The sequence below is a fragment of the Microcaecilia unicolor genome, chromosome 8 (genome assembly GCF_901765095.1).
Source record: "Microcaecilia unicolor chromosome 8, aMicUni1.1, whole genome shotgun sequence".
NCBI lineage: Eukaryota > Metazoa > Chordata > Amphibia > Gymnophiona > Siphonopidae > Microcaecilia > Microcaecilia unicolor.
In genome coordinates this window covers 123,809,644-123,825,493 of record NC_044038.1, presented here as the reverse complement: position 1 = coordinate 123,825,493, position 15,850 = coordinate 123,809,644, and positions in this window count along the sequence as shown.

Here is a 15,850-nt window from a genome sequence, read left to right as displayed (position 1 = left end):
TTAAAAACTGGTTAAAAGATAGAACACAGAGAGTATTTATATATTATATATTTGTTGCATTTGTATCCCACATTTTCCCACCAATTTGCAGGCTCAATGTGGCTTACATTATGCCGTGATGGCAATCGCCATTTCCGGGTAGAGAGTTCCAGGTGGTATTACATTAAAACAGAAGAATAGTGCAATAAAATACAAAGAGGTATTGCACTGACATTACTTAATGAGTTATAAAATAAATTAAATAATCAGGAGGAGTGGCCTAGTGGTTAGGGTGGTGGACTTTGGTCCTGGGGAACTGAGGAACAGAGTTCAATTTCCACTTCAGGCACAGGCAGCTCCTTGTGACTCTGGGCAAGTCACTTAACCCTCCATTGCCCCATGTAAGCCGCATTGAGCCTGCCATGAGTGGGAAAGCACGGGGTACAAATGTAACAAAAATAAAAATAAATAAATATAGAGAGTTCATTTCCGGCATCAGCGATACAGTTCGTTCCAGCATGAAAGCTAAAGTGGTAGTGTGAATTGTGTTGCTTTATGAGTGGTAGTGGAGGTTAGATCTGGTGCTGAGAGTTCATTTTCAACTAGTTCCGGGGCGGCTAATTATATTTATTTAGGATTGGTTGTTGTGGTATGCCTTCTTGAATAGGTTGGTTTTCAGTAGTTTTCGGAAGATTGTTAGGTCGTGAATTGATTTTATGGCCTTTGGTAGTGCGTTCTATATTTGCGTGCTTATGTAGGAGAAGCTGGCTGCATATGTGGATTTATATTTAAGACCTTTGCAGCTGGGGTAGTGGAGATTCAAGAATGTGTGAGCTGTTCTTTTTGTGTTTCTAGTTGGCAGGTCTATGAGGTCTGACATGTAGGCTGGGGCTTTACTATGTAGACCATGATTTTGTAGATCAGGGTGCAAACTTTGAACGCAATTCGTTCTTTTAGTGGGAGCCAGTGTAGTTTTTCTCTTAAGGGTTTGGCGCTTTCGTATTTTGTTTTTCCAAATATGAGTCTAGCTGCTGTATTTTGGGTTGTTTCGAGTTTATTGATGATATGTTCTTTGCATCCGGCGTAGATAGCATTGCAGTAGTCTAGGTGGCTTAGCACCATTGATTGTACTAGGCTACGGAATATAGCCCTAGGGAAGTATGGTTTTATTCTTTTGAGTTTCCACATTGAGTGGAACATTTTCTTTGCTGTATTTTTCGCATGGATTTCGAGTGTGAGGTTCCGGTCAATTATGACTCCAAGAATTTTCAGACTGTCTGAGACAGGAAGGGTGCGGTTTTGAGTATTTATGGAGGTGATTTTGTTCATGTTGTATTGTGAGGAGAGAATGAGACATTATTTTTGGCGTTTAACTTTAGTTGGAATGCATCCACCCATGAGTTCATTATTTGGAAGCTGTGTTTGATTTCATTTGTGATTTCAGTTAGATTGTGTTTAAACGGGATGTAGATCGTGACATCATCTGCGTAGATGTATGGGTTAAGTCCTTGGTTGGATAGCGATTTAGCTAAAGGTGTCATCATTAGATTGAATAGGGTCGGTGAAAGCGGTGATCCTTGGGGTACTCCGCATTCAGGTTTCCATGGTAATGACGTTTTTGATTTTGATATCACTTGGTATGTTCTTGCCGTTAGGAATCCGTTGCTCCAACTAAGTACGTTACCTCCTATCCCGTAGTAATCTAGGATGTTCGATAGTATTTGGTGGTTGACCATGTCGAATGCACTGGACATGTCAAATTGTAGGAGGAGTACATTGTTGCCAATTGCACTTTTAGTGGGTACCGCAGTGCAGTTCAGGCAGGCAGACCCAGGCCCATCCCCCCCACCCGTAACACTTGTGGTGGTAAATGGTAGGCCTCTAAAACCCACTGTACCCACATGTAGTTGCCCCCTTCACCCCTAAGAGCTATGGTAGTGTTGTACATTTGTCCCTCCCACGACCAAATGGCTTGGATTGGGACGTTTCTGAGCTGGGCGTTTTTAGTTTCCATTATCGCTTTAAAAAAACGCCCATCTCAGAAGGGACCAAATCCATGGCATTTTCGAATCAAAAGATGGACGCCCATCTTTTTTGATAATACGGTCTGTCCCGCCTCTTCACATACCCGTTTTTGGACATAGACGCCCATGGAGATGGGCGTTCGCATTCGATTATGCCCCTTCACCTGTTTTTGCTTCCAACGCAATCTTTTTTCAAAGACCCTCTTTGTGTTCCTTATCAGCACTTTGCATTTGACTTGACATTCCTTATCCTTCCAGGATGGTATTTTTGAATAGCATCCACGCCTGATGTAAATTTTTGACCCTTGCAGCTGCTCCTCTGAGGTTTTTTTTCATCATTTTTCTCATTTTATCATAGTCTCCTTTTTGAAAGTTAAACTCTAATGTATTGGATTTCCTGTGTATACATACTCCAAAGCTAATATCAAATCTGATCATATTATGATCACTGTTATCAAGCGGACCCATCACCATTACCTCCCACACCAGATTATGCACTCCACTAAGGACTAGGTCTAGAATGGCTCCTGTACCAGCTGCTCCATAAAGCAGTCCTTGATTTCGTCAAGGAATTTTACTTCCCTAGAATGTTTTTTTATATTTTTTATTTATTAATAGGCCCCTGAGGCAGGCATTTTTATGCCAAAACATGGCCCATGTTGGGTCTTTCAGAAATAAAGGACTCATGTTGTCTCAGACTTGAAAGCCCAGCTGTGCTTTTTTCTTTGGTTCAAAATATAAAGATAGCAGATGTCAGGGATGGCATTAGGAGGTGTGCAGCCAGGGCAATTGCTCTTGACTCTCTAGCCAGAGAGAGCCCCAAGCCTGCCCGAACCTGAAGAAGACATAGAGGAGCAAACGCCCATGTGTAAGAACGTCCATCCCCGAGAACGGGTCCGTGAAGGGGTGGGGCGAATCGTATTTTCGAAAAAGATGGACGTTTATCTTTAGTCTCGAAAATACGGTTTGTGCCAGGCAAATGCATTGGATGTGGGCGTTTGTTTGAGCTGGGCGTTTTCGTTTTTCAGCGATAATCAAAACCGAAGCGTCCCAGCTCAAAAACGACCAAATCCAAGGCTTTGGGTCGTGGGAGGGGCCAGAATTCATAGTGCACTGGTCCCCCTCACATGCCAGGACACCAACCGGGCACCCTAGGGGGCACTTTTAAAAAATAGGAAAAAACATTAAATTACCTCCCAGGTGCATAGCTCCTTTACCTTGGGTGCTGAGACCCCCAAATCCCCCCCAAAACCCACTCCCCACAACTCAACACCATTACCATAGCACTTAATGGTGAAGGGGGGCACCTACAAATGGGTACAGTGGGTTTTGAGGGGGGGTTAGAGGGCTCCCATTTACCACCACAAGTGGTACAGGTAGGGGGGGATGGGCCTGGGTCCACCTGCCTGAAGTGCACTGCATTACCCACTAAAACTGCTCCAGGGACAGGACTTGTTGCTGCTGTATAACCTTGGCACAGCAGTTCACACCATAAGACTAATCTCGCTGAAAGCGTCATTTATTTCAATAACCGCGTTTACTCACAGTTAACTGCAGATCAGAGGTTGTACCCCACTGGCAATGAGTCTCGCTGGTACTGAGATTAGCAGTAGGTCCGAGCTGGCAGAATGGTGTACAATGCCCTCTTTCAGCAACATTCAAGGTAAGAACTAAGTTCTGTTACGTGGCTAACACATGAAAGGGATCTAAAACGGACTTACAAAAATGGCCACTACCTCGTGGACTACCGGAAACAAAACAGGGCACACTCTGACCCAGTAAGCAGAGAAAAAAGCACCATGGGAGAAGAGCCTACCAACTACCAACATCGTGAGACTGTAACACAAGCTAGTGAAATCACAGAGCCCAATACCCTACACCCACCACAATGCAATGTTGATGTGACCCTGCAGTGCACCCGAGAGCCACATCTGACCCAGGGAAAGGCTGTGAAAGGATCGAACACATTCTGCTGTCATGGAGGTGGGTACGGAATTTGAGGGTGGCATAGAGGCTGGGAAATAAGGTGTTTGCAAGTGGGTATTTTTTAGTGGGAGGGGGTTAGTGACCACTGGGGGCGTCAGGGGAGGTGATTCCCGATTCCATCCGGTGGTCATCTGGTCATTTAGGGCCCTTTTTTGGACCTGTTCGTGAGAAAAAAGGGTCAAAAAAGGGTCCTAAATTCTCGCTAAAAACACCTTTCTTTTTTCCATTATTGGCTGAGCGCACCCATCTCTGCTCAGCCGATAACCATGCCCCAGTCCCGCCTTCACCACGCCTCCGACACACCCCGTCAACTTTATTCGTTCCCGTGATGGAGTGCAGTTGACCAAAATTGGCTTTCAATTATACTTATTTGGCCGCCCACGGGAAACGGACGCCGATCTCCCGAACATGGGCGTTTTTCTCCTTTCGAAAATAAGCAGGATAGCTTGGTAGTGGGCTTTGGGGACCTCTCCCAAATTTCTGCTCTGAGCTTCACCCATGTCTAATAACAGCTCTGGTAGTTGTATATTCCAAAAACTGACAAATTCTAATCAGGCTGCTGGCATCAACATTTAAAAAAGAGTTAGAGCAGCTTTTAAACTAGGAACGGGGGGGAAGGCCGACAGTCGCACAAAAGCGTATGGTTCGGAATAAGGTATATTGCAAAGATATCACCCAAACTGAGAAGACAGGGTTTATTGATAGTGATTATGAAAAAGAGACTGTAGTGGATTCAATGTCCATAAAAAAAAAAAAAACGGACAAAGGATAGCAAATTAGTACTGTCAAGTAATCAACATGCTGTAATAAGGAATACCAAGCCTAGCTTGAAGTGTCTATATGCAAATGCTAGGAGCCTAAGACATAAGATGGGAGAATTGGAATATATTGCAATGAAAGAAGAATTGGACAAAATAGGCATCTCTGAGACCTGGTGGAAGGAGGATAACCAGTGGGACACTGTCATACCAGGGTACAAATTATATTGTAGTGATAGGGTGGACCGAATTGGGGGAGGAGTAGCACTGTATATTAACGAGAGCCTTGAATCAAATAGATTGAAAATTCTGCAGGAAACAAAAGACCCCTTGGAATCATTGTGGATCGAAATTCCAAGTGTTAAGGGGAAAAGGACGGTGACAGGGGTGTACTACCGTCCGCCCGACCAGGATGAGCAGACGGACGCAGTCATGTTAAAGGAAATTAGTGACACTAATAAAGTAGGCAACGCAATAATAATGGGTGATTTTAATTACCCCCATATAGACTGGGTTAATGTAACATCAGGGCATGCTAGGGAGATAAACTTCCTTTAGCTTTATGGAGCAGCTGGTACAGGAGCCGATGAGAGAAGGAAAATTTCTAGACTTAGTCATTTGTGGAGCGTATGATCTGGTACAGGAGGTAACGGTCTGGGGGCCGCTTGACAACAGTGATCATAACATGATCGCCTTTGAAATTTGTTTTCAAAAAGGTAAACATAGGAAGTCAAATATGTTAGCGTTTAACTTTAAAAAAGGAAGCTATGATAAAATGAGAAGAATGGAGGAGCGACAGAGAGGGTTAGAAACCTACAAGAGTGGATGCTGTTCAAAGACACCGTCCTGGAGGCCCAGGCCAAACATATTCCACATATCAGAAAAGAAGGACAGAAAACTAAATGACAGCTGGAATGGTTAAAAAATGAGGTAAAGGAGGCTATTGGAGCTAAAAAGGAATCCTTCAGAAAATGGAAGAAGGAACCGAATGAAGAAAATAAGAAGCGGCATAAGAAATGTCAAGTCAGATGCAAAGTGCTGATAAGAAAGGCAAAGAGGGATTTTGAAAGAACGATAGTGCTAGAGGCGAAAACTGATAGTAAACATTTTTTTTAGATACATTAAAAGCAGTAAGCCGGCAAAAGAATCGGTTGACCCGCTGGATGACCGGGGTGTAAAAGGGGCAATCAAGGAAGACAAAGAAATAGCAGAAAAGCTCAATGAGTTGTTTGCCTCGGTCTTCACCGAGGAAGATTTGGGAGGGATACTGGTGCCGGACAGGGTATTCGAGGCTGACGAGTCGGAAAAATGTAATGAAATATCTGTAAACCTGGAAGACGTAATGGAGCAGTTCTGCAAACTGAAGAGTAGCAAATCTCCTGGACCAGATGGTGTTCATCCCAGGGTATTGATAGAACTAAAAAATGAGCTGGCAGAGCTACTGTTAGTGATTTGTAATTTATCCTTAAGATCGAGTGTGGTACCGGAAGATTGGAGGGTGGCCAATGTAACGCCGATATTTAAAAAAGGTTCCAGAGGAGTTCCGGGAAATTATAGACCGGTGAGTCTGACATCAGTGCTGGTCAAAATGGTAGAGGGTATTATCAAGAACAAAATTACAGAGCACATTCAAGAGCACGGAATAATGGGACAAAGTCAACATGGATTTAGTGAAGGAAAGTCTTGCCTCAGCAATCTGCTGCATTTCTTTGAAGGGGTAAACAAACATGTGGACAAAGGTGAGCTAGTTGATATTGTGTATCTAGATTTTCAGAAGGCATTTGATAAAGTCCCTCATGAACCACTACAGAGGAAATTAGAGGGACATGGGATCGGAGGTAGTGTCTTACTGTGGATTAAAAACTGGTTGAAAGATAGGAAACAGAGAGTAGGGTTAAAAGGTCAATATTCGCAATGGAGAAGGGTAGTTAGTGGGGTCCCTCAGGGATCTGTGCTGGGACCTCTGCTTTTTAACATATTCATAAATGAGATGGGAGTAACTAGTGAGGTAATCAAATTTGCTGATGACACAAAGTTATTCAAAGTCGTCAAATTGCGGGAAGATTGTGAAAAATTACAAGAGGACCTTACGAGACTGGGAGACTGGATGTCTTCCCTACACCCCTTCCCATGCACTCCGTTCCCTGGATAAATCCTTCTTATCTGTTCCCTTCTCCGCTACTGCCAACTCCAGACTTCGCTCCTTCTGTCTTGCTGCGCCCTTTGCCTGGAATAGACTTCCTGAGCCCCTACGTCTTGCCCCATCCTTGACCATCTTTAAATCTAGATTGAAAGCCCATCTCTTTAACATTGCTTTTGACTTGTAACCACTTGTATCCACTCGCCTCCACCTACCCTCCTCTCCTCTTTCCTCTACACATTAATTGATTTGTTTGCTTTATTTGCTGTCTACTAGATTGTAAGCTCTTTGAGCAGGGACTGTCTTTCTTCTATGTTTGTGCAGCGCTGCGTACGCTTTGTAGCGCTATAGAAATACTAAATAGTAGTAATAGTAGTAGTAGTAAATGGCAGATGACGTTTAATGTGAACAAGTGCAAAGTGATGCATATGGGAAAGAGGAACCCGAACTATAACTACGTCTTGCAGGGTTCAGCGTTAGGAGCCACGGACCAAGAAAGGAATCTAGGTGGCATCGTTGATGATACGTTGAAACCTTCTGCTCAATGTGCTGCTGCGGCTAGGAAAGCAAATAGAATGCTGAGTATTATTAGGAAAGGGATGGAAAACAAAAATGAGGATATTATTCTGCCGTTGTATGGCTCCATGGTGTGATCGCACCTCGAGTATTGTGTTCAATTCTGGTCGCCGCACCTCAAAAAAGATATAGTGGAATTAGAAAAGGTGCAGAGAAGGGCGACAAAGATGATACAGGGGATGGGATGACTTCCCTATGAGGAAAGGCTGAAGAGGCTGGGGCTCTTCAGCTTGGAGAAAAGGCGGCTGAGGGGAGATATGATAGAGGTCTATAAGATAATGAGTGGAATGGAACGGGTCGATGTGGAGCGTCTGTTTATGCTTTCCAAAAATACTAGGACAAGGGGGCATGCGATGAAGCTGCAGTGTAGTAAATTTAAAACAAATCGGAGGAAATATTTCTTCACTCAACGCGTAGTTAGACTCTGGAATTCGTTGCAGGGAAAAGTGGTTAAGGCGGTTGACTTAGCGGACTTTAAAAAAGGGTTGGACGGCTTCCTGGAGGAAAAGGCCATAGAATGTTATTGAATGGAAGTGGGAATAATCCACTATTTTTGGGATGGGTGGGACAAATTGTTTGTTCTTTTGGCCACTGTCGGAGACAGGGTGCTGGCTCGATAGACCCTCGGTCTGTCCCGGCAAGGCGATGCTTATGTACTTATGTACTTAATACATAGAAAATGCAATTATTTTTCTACGTTTGTTGTCTGGTTATTTTATTTTTTAATTTTATTGGTCCCAAACTTAGGCTTCTGCTGTCCTCTGTCTTCTCTTACCTCTTGCCAGTGTCTCCTGTCTATTTGGCATTTCTTCTTTCTCCATCTTCCATCTGTGTCCCTATCTCCCCCTCCCCCCCAAAAAAATTCAGCATCTCCCTTCTCTGTGTCCCTATCTTGCCCCCAAATTTAAACATCTCCCTTCTCTGGGTCCCTATCTTCCCCCTATGTTCAGAATCTCTTCTCTGTGTCTATATCCCTCCCCCTATTTTAGGCATTGTCCTCTTGGCCTGGATTGGCCGCTGTCGTGGACAGGATGCTGGGCTCGATGGACCCTAGGTCTTTTCCCAGTATGACATTACTTAGGTACTTACATCCCTACCCCCTATATCCAGCATTGCCCCTCTGTGCCTGCCCCCTCCCCCTTGTTTAGGATCATCCCTGTTTCCCTATCCTCCTACATTTAGCATCACCTCTTTACGTCATATTCCACCACCTCATGTTCAGAATCACCTCTCTTTTTTCCCTACCCCCTCCCCATCCTGCATAGCCCCTGTGTGTCCATGTCCAAATGCTCTCCCCATGATTCACATCTCCCTTCTTTGTCCCTATCCAGTGGCGTTCCTAGGGGGGCTGACACCCGGGGCGGATCACCGATGCGCCTCGCCCCCCGGGTGCAGCACCCCCCGGAACAGCGCGACGCCCCCCTCCCCCGGCGAAAGAACCCCCCGGATGCACGCCGCTGGGGGGGGGGGGGGGATGCCGCGCACCTGCTGGCTCTTCGTTTTCATGCTCCCTCTGCCCCGGAACAAGAAGTAACCTGTTCCGGGGCAAAGGGAGCATGAAAATGAAGAGCCGACAGGCACGCGGCACCCCCCCCCCCCCCCCCAGCGGCGTGCACCCGGGGCGAACCGCCCCAACCGCCCCCCCCTTGGTACGCCACTGTCCCTATCCATTCCTTGGTCCAGCTTCTCCCCCTCTCTTCCCTCCCTTTCCACTCAACAGTCTCTCTCTCTCTCTCTCTCTCTCTCTCTCTCTCTCTGGCAGAACATCCAAAGTTGCCCCCATAAAACTGAGAATCTGAGCATAATCTGACACCTGTGGGCCTTGAAAAGAGGGAAGACTGAGAATTTACTGTTTGAGCTTCAGTTGACAATGATGAGGCAGGAAAACCTTCCCCACCTGGGTACTGAAACACAGATGACTCTTGCTGTAATTCACCACCCAACCCACCACAGAAAGAAGAGACAGGACTGTCCGTGTACTACAAAGGCTCTCTTGATAAGAAGGCACCCAAATTAGCCAATCGTCCAGAGGACTGGATCCCTTGCCAGTGAAGAAAAGCTGCCACCACCACCACCACCATAACTTCTGAAAATGTGCAAGGTGCAGTGGAGAGGCCAGAAGACATAGAGAATAATAAATATACTCATATAAAACAGCCAGTCTCATGACTTCCAAGACACTCAAACCCCACAATCTTCCCACAGTACAAGTGCTCTCAAAGAGAACCACAGTGGCTGCTTTTCTTTTTTCCTTTTTTTTTTTTAAAGATAGAGGCAGGAGAAAAAGAAAAGGGGAGACTGAGATAAAGAGGTAGAAAGTGGCAACAGGGAGAAGGAGGGACCTAGACCACTAGGTTTACACCTGAGGCACAGGATACTCTCAACCCTAAACTCAACTGAACCTGCAAGAAGGACAGGAGGCCACACAGAAGTCACCACAGCACACAGGAGCTGCTATCCTGCCTGCTGGAGATAGAGAATATTGTCTTGGTTGTTAAGGGCAGGAGCTTATGAGGCACAACTCAATAGAGTTCTCTATCTCCACCTGCTGACGGACGGTCACAACCCATTTGTCTGGACTAATCCTTGGGATGTAATAGAAAAGCTGTTTCCACAGTTCTGCAGCTGTAGCCTTTGACAGGATGTGTGAACCACACCTGTTGCCAGTGATGACCTTGCAGAGTACAATCATTGGGTAAATTTTGTGAGGGCTCAATGTGAGTGTGCAGCTGGATGTCCACGGCATGGGAGACTGCCTATGTCACCTACACCCTGGGTGAGGATATGCCAAAGGCAACTACTTGTGGACATAGTAATGGCCAGAAAGAGTGTGTAGTCCTATCAGATGGCCTACATTTTAAAATTTATCTTAAGTCTATCACCTTCAAAGTAAACTGTACCCTGGAACAATACCTCTCTTGTTTCTGCAAGTATCATCAAAATAACTAAATTTAGCTACTTCAAAAGGAAGAACTCATCCTACAACAATATAGAACACTCATTGACCAGGTCCTTTCCATTTTTTTTCTAATTATTGCACATCCAAGAAAGAAGCACCACTGAAGGGCTCGAGTATCCTCTCACTAGGCCATTCCTGATTATTTGCCCTCGGATAATGGGGTAGCATCAGTATTCACTGCTGAAATACTAGAACCAAATGGATTTTGTGAAGCGTGATAATGAATGGGTACTCTCCTGACTCAGTATACAATAGAGTTCTGTTGCTAAAGCACCAAGGCTCTACTAGTCTATGCTGTAGTGCAATTTCATTAAATGTATCCCAAACTTTTGCCTACAGGGAAAAAAAAGTAGAACATAAAAATACTTAAAATAATGGGGGGAGCCAAACAGCAAAAGTTAGCATTTGCAGTTCTACAGACTGTATCTTCCATTTCCCACTTACTGGATCTTATTTTATCTGTTCTTTCTCTTTATTCTTTTTCATTTCTTGCATTTTAAAATTAAAGCTATACACTTTTTATTATGTGCACAAAGATATTTGTTTCAATGTTAGCTGATGGTTCAAAACTGAGCAGGGTAGCAAGTATCCTGGAGGAGAACATACTGTGCAAAGATCAAGTAAAACAGGCAAATAATTGACAGATGAAGTTTAAAGTAGATACATGCAGAGTGATGTATTTTAGCTACAATAATAGATAAGCAAATTATGTACTGAATGGCAAGTACTTACTTGCCAAATTAAATCAGGAAAAGAGATTGCTAGTCACCAAGCTCAAGTGAAAAAGCCAACTGCATCCATGATCTGTAACAATTTAAAATTAGTTTGTTTTTCTTCTTTCTCAACTAGAGACAAGTCTCTCTCCTGCTTTTTCCCCAAGTATTTTACTCCTGCACTTGAAATCCAAGTACCCAGTATATCTCACAGCTACCCCACAACCTAATTTAACCTTTTATATTCTTCTGCTCCTAATTGATTTCAATTTTGTCACTTTCTTGCCACTCTAACCATTCATTACCAGAGCTATGTGTGCTGCTGCAGCTAAGAAAGCAAATAGAATGTTAGGTATTATTAGGAAAGGAATGGAAAACAAAAATGAGGATGTTATAATGCCTTTGTATCACTCCACGGTGCAACCGCACCTGGAATATTGTGTTCATTTCTGGTCGCTGCATCTCAAAAAAGATATAGTGGAATTAGAAAAGGTGCAGAGAAGGGCGACGAAAATGATAAAAGGGATGGGATGACTTCCCTATGAAGAAAGGCTAAAGTGGCTAGGGCTCTTCAGCTTGGAGAAAATGCGGCTGAGGGGAGATATGATAGAGGTATATAAAATAATGAGTGGAGTTGAACGGGTGGATGTGAAGCGTCTGTTTACACTTTCCGAAAATACTAGGACTAGGGGGCATGCGATGAAGCTACAATGTAGTAAATTTAAAACGAATCGGAGAAAATGTTTCTTCACTCAACGTGTAATTAAACTCTGGAATTTGTTGCCAGAGAATGTGGTAAAGGCGGTTAGCTTAGCGGAGTTTAAAAAAGGTTTGGACAGCTTCCTAAAGGAAAAGTCCATAGACCGTTATTAAATGGACTGAGGAAAATCCACTATTTCTGGGATACGCAGTATAAAATGTTTTGTACATTTTTGGGATCTTGTCAGGTATTTGTGACCTGGATTGGCCACTGTTGGAAACAGGATGCTGGGCTCGATGGACCTTTGGTCTTTCCCAGTATGGCAATACTTATGTACATATATATGTTTGACAACCCCAAACCACTTTTAGTCTGATAGTCACTATTCATCTCATGTCTCCCCACAATTGGTTATCATGCTAACCTACCATCCCTTCCCTTGATCTTTGCCATTCCTCCTACTGTCTCTTGTTTCCTATGTCCAGTTCCAACAGGTGTCTTTCTCTCTATGATTCTATAGAGAGGCTGGAGGAAAGACCTTGCACTGCTAGTCCCTCTGTCATGTCTTTTAGCAGGTTACACATTTAGTACCGGATCCCAAGAATGCAGGGTCAAACACGTTAAAGGAGCCGCTGCATATACAATGATATAAAAGTGGGAATAATGACTTTTTTAGAATCTTTGAAGACTGTTTTGGGCTCAGTTTTCTCATGCTTGTTTAGGCTTCCAGCTTAATCAGAACTGGCCCTCACAAGGGCTAAGAGGAACATGAACCTTCCACTTATAGCAGTCTAGGGCATTTCTTCAGTTTTAACCCACCTCCTACCGCCTACATGAACACTGTCACAGCAGTCCTTGGACAATGGCAAAACTGTGCTTCTTTCTAGAGTTCAGTATATATGCCCCCCCTCAGCAGTTTGCAAAGTTTTTTAATGTTGGGTTGGCCTGAGCCAATGTAGTTTGCATAGAACTTGAGTTTTGGCTGATTGATGGCCTTTTTGTAGGATCTGGCTGCTTGTTTCCAGACGGTTCTGTTTTCAAGGGAAGGATCTTTGTTCCATTTTCTTTCTAGGTGTCTGCAGAGTCTTTTAGTGTTGAACCAAGGAGAGATTCTCCTTGGGTTTTTGGTTTTCATTTTGACAAGTGCTATGACGTCTAGTGAGGTTTTGTTTATCTGGTCCCATTGTTTGAGGAACTCCGTTGAGTTGGGTTCTAATATTGGTAGGTGTTCTGAGAGTTTAGTCCAGAAGTCGGTGGTTGTTGTTTTGCCTCTGGAGGAAAGCTTGTGGAGTCTTGGTGTGGAAAGCGGGTGTGTGTTGGCTTCCCTCCAGTTGAGAGTGAATGTAAGTGTGCTGTGGTCAGACCACGGGACTTGTGACCAAGTTGTGTTGCATATATGCAGATCTTCGTGGTTAGTTAATTTGTATGTGAGTAAGTTGAGGTGGTGTCCTTTGCAGTGAGTAGGGGTGTTGTTGGGTATGTGGAGATCCCAGGAAGTCAGGTAGTCTAGAACTTCTCATGTGTGATGGTCATTTGGATGTTCCAGGTGGAGTACTAAGACATTGTTGTAAGAAGCACAGATGTTGACAATGAACTCAGTGAAGTCGTCTCTGGATTAGGATCCATGGATTTAACTTGGTTTGACAACCCTAGGATTGAATGTTTAGGGTGGTCGTGCTTGCACTGGGGAAGGCCAGGGCTCAGCAGCGTGGATGCTCTGGGTCTCAGTAGCACTAGGGAGGATGCGGTCTGGCTCAGTTTTGGTTGGTTAGATCTGGTGCTCCAGGAAGTCCTAAAAGGTTTGGGGTAGAGAATTATGGTGCCTTTTGTTGATCATCATGCAACTGCGCAGGGGTTGTGAGGGAGTTCACTGCCCTCCATTCTTCACCTTTCGCTGTGTGCTATGTATCGTGAAACCTCTGGGTTCTGACATGCTGTGGTGTAGGAATGGAATTATGGTGCCTTTGTTCTTTGTCGTGCAACTGCGCAGGGGTCGTGAGAGAAGTTCTGAGAGAAGAGGACATCTCTGTGGGTAAGTGACATTATTTTATCTGAGCCTGGTAACTTAAAGATTAGGGTTTAAAATAGGAATTGTAGGATATTGATAAACAAAGTTAGAATTTTAAAATAAAAAAAATTAAGCAAACTTTATTAGCTAGTCTCCATAGCCTTTTCTCCACTGTTTTAAAACTTGAAGTTTCTGCCACAGCTTAAAGATTAAGTTTTAAAACAATGGGGAAAAGACTATGGAGACTAGCTAATAAAATTATTTTGAATTCTAATTGTGTTTATCAATGTCCTACAATTCCTCTTTTAAACCCTAATCTTTCTGCCACATCTTAAAGATTAGGGGTTAAAAGAGGAATTGTAGGATATTGATAAACACAGTTACAATTTTAAAATAAAAAAAAAAGTAAGCAAACTTTATTAGCTAGTCTCCATACCCTTTTCCCCATAGTTTTAAAACTTGAAGTTTCTGACACAGCATTAACAGATAGTCTCTAGAAGGCACAGAAGCAGTGGTGTGCTGGAGCCGGCTCGCACTGGCTCACAAGAGCCGGTTGTTAAATTTTGTTCCGACTTGCGAGCCAGTTGCTCCTAAGTGTGAGCCAGCTCTCCTTCCTTCCTCCTCCCTCTCTCCCTCCCTCTGGATCCAGTCCCTCACCTGGCTGAGTCACCCGGCCTTGTCCAGAATTCTTCGGCACTGACTCTCCCCCGCTGCCAGATCGCTCTTTAAAAATGGCCGTCGAGACTTCCAGGGGTGGCCTCGTGAGACTTCTGCTGAAGTCTTGGAGGCCACCCTTGTAAGTCTCGGTGGCCATTTTGAAAAGCAATCCAGCAGCGGGGGAGAGTCAGTCAGCGGGCAGGCAAGACTGCCTGCCCCGAAGAATTCACTGAACAACTCAGTGAGCGGGTGGCAGGGGAGAGAAGGAGTCGCTGGACATGGATGGCTGGAGGAGAGGGGCAGGGGAGAGAAGGGAGTCGCTGGATATGGGTGGCTGAAGGAGGAAGGGGGCAGGGGAGAGAAGGGAGTCGCTGGATATGGGTGGCTGGAGGAGGAAGGGGCCAGGAGAGAGAAGGGAGTTGCTGGACATGGGTGGCTGGAGGAGGGGGGCAGGGGAGAGAAGGGAGTCACTGGATATGGGTGGCTGGGGGAGGAAGGGGGACAGGGGAGAGAAGGGAGTCGCTGGACATGGGTGGCTGGAGGAGGAAGGGGGAGGAGGAAGGGGGACAGGGGAGAGAAGGGAGTCGCTGGACATGGGTGGCTGGAGGAGGAGGAGGAGGGGACAAGGGAGAGAAGGGAGTCGCTGGGCATGGGTGGCTGGAGGGGAGGGCAGGGTCGCTGGACATGGGTGGATTGTGGAGGGCAGGGGAGAGGAGGGTCGCTGGGTATGGGTGCATGGAGGGCAGGGAAGAGGAGGGTCGCTGGGTATGGGTGGATGGAGGGCAGGGGAGAGGAGGGTTGCTGGACATGGGTGGACGGAGGGCATTGGCATATAAAAAGGAGATAGAGCAGCTTTTAAACTAGAACCTGGGGGAAAGCCGACAGTCATTCAAAAGCGCATGGTTCAGAACATCTTTCAAAGATATCACCAAAACAGGGAAGATAGGGTATCCCATTAGCAAAGTTGCAATAGAGACCATAGTAGACCAGGTAGAATGAGAGAGTTGAATACATTGCACTAAATGAAAAATTACATATAATAAGCATCTCTGAGACATGGTGGAAGGAGGATAACCAGTGGAACACTGTCATACCGGGGTACAAATTATATCATAGTGATAGGGTGGATCGAATTGGTGAATGGGTAGCATTGTATGTTAAGGGGGGCCTTGAATCAAACAGATTGAAAATTATGCAGGAAACAAAACACATCTTGGAATCCTTGTGGATTGAAATTCCATGTGTAAAGGGGAAAAGGATAATGATAGGAGTGTACTACTGTCCACCTGGCCAGGATGAACAGACGGGAGTAGAAATCTTATCAGAAATTAGGGAGGCTAACAAACTGGG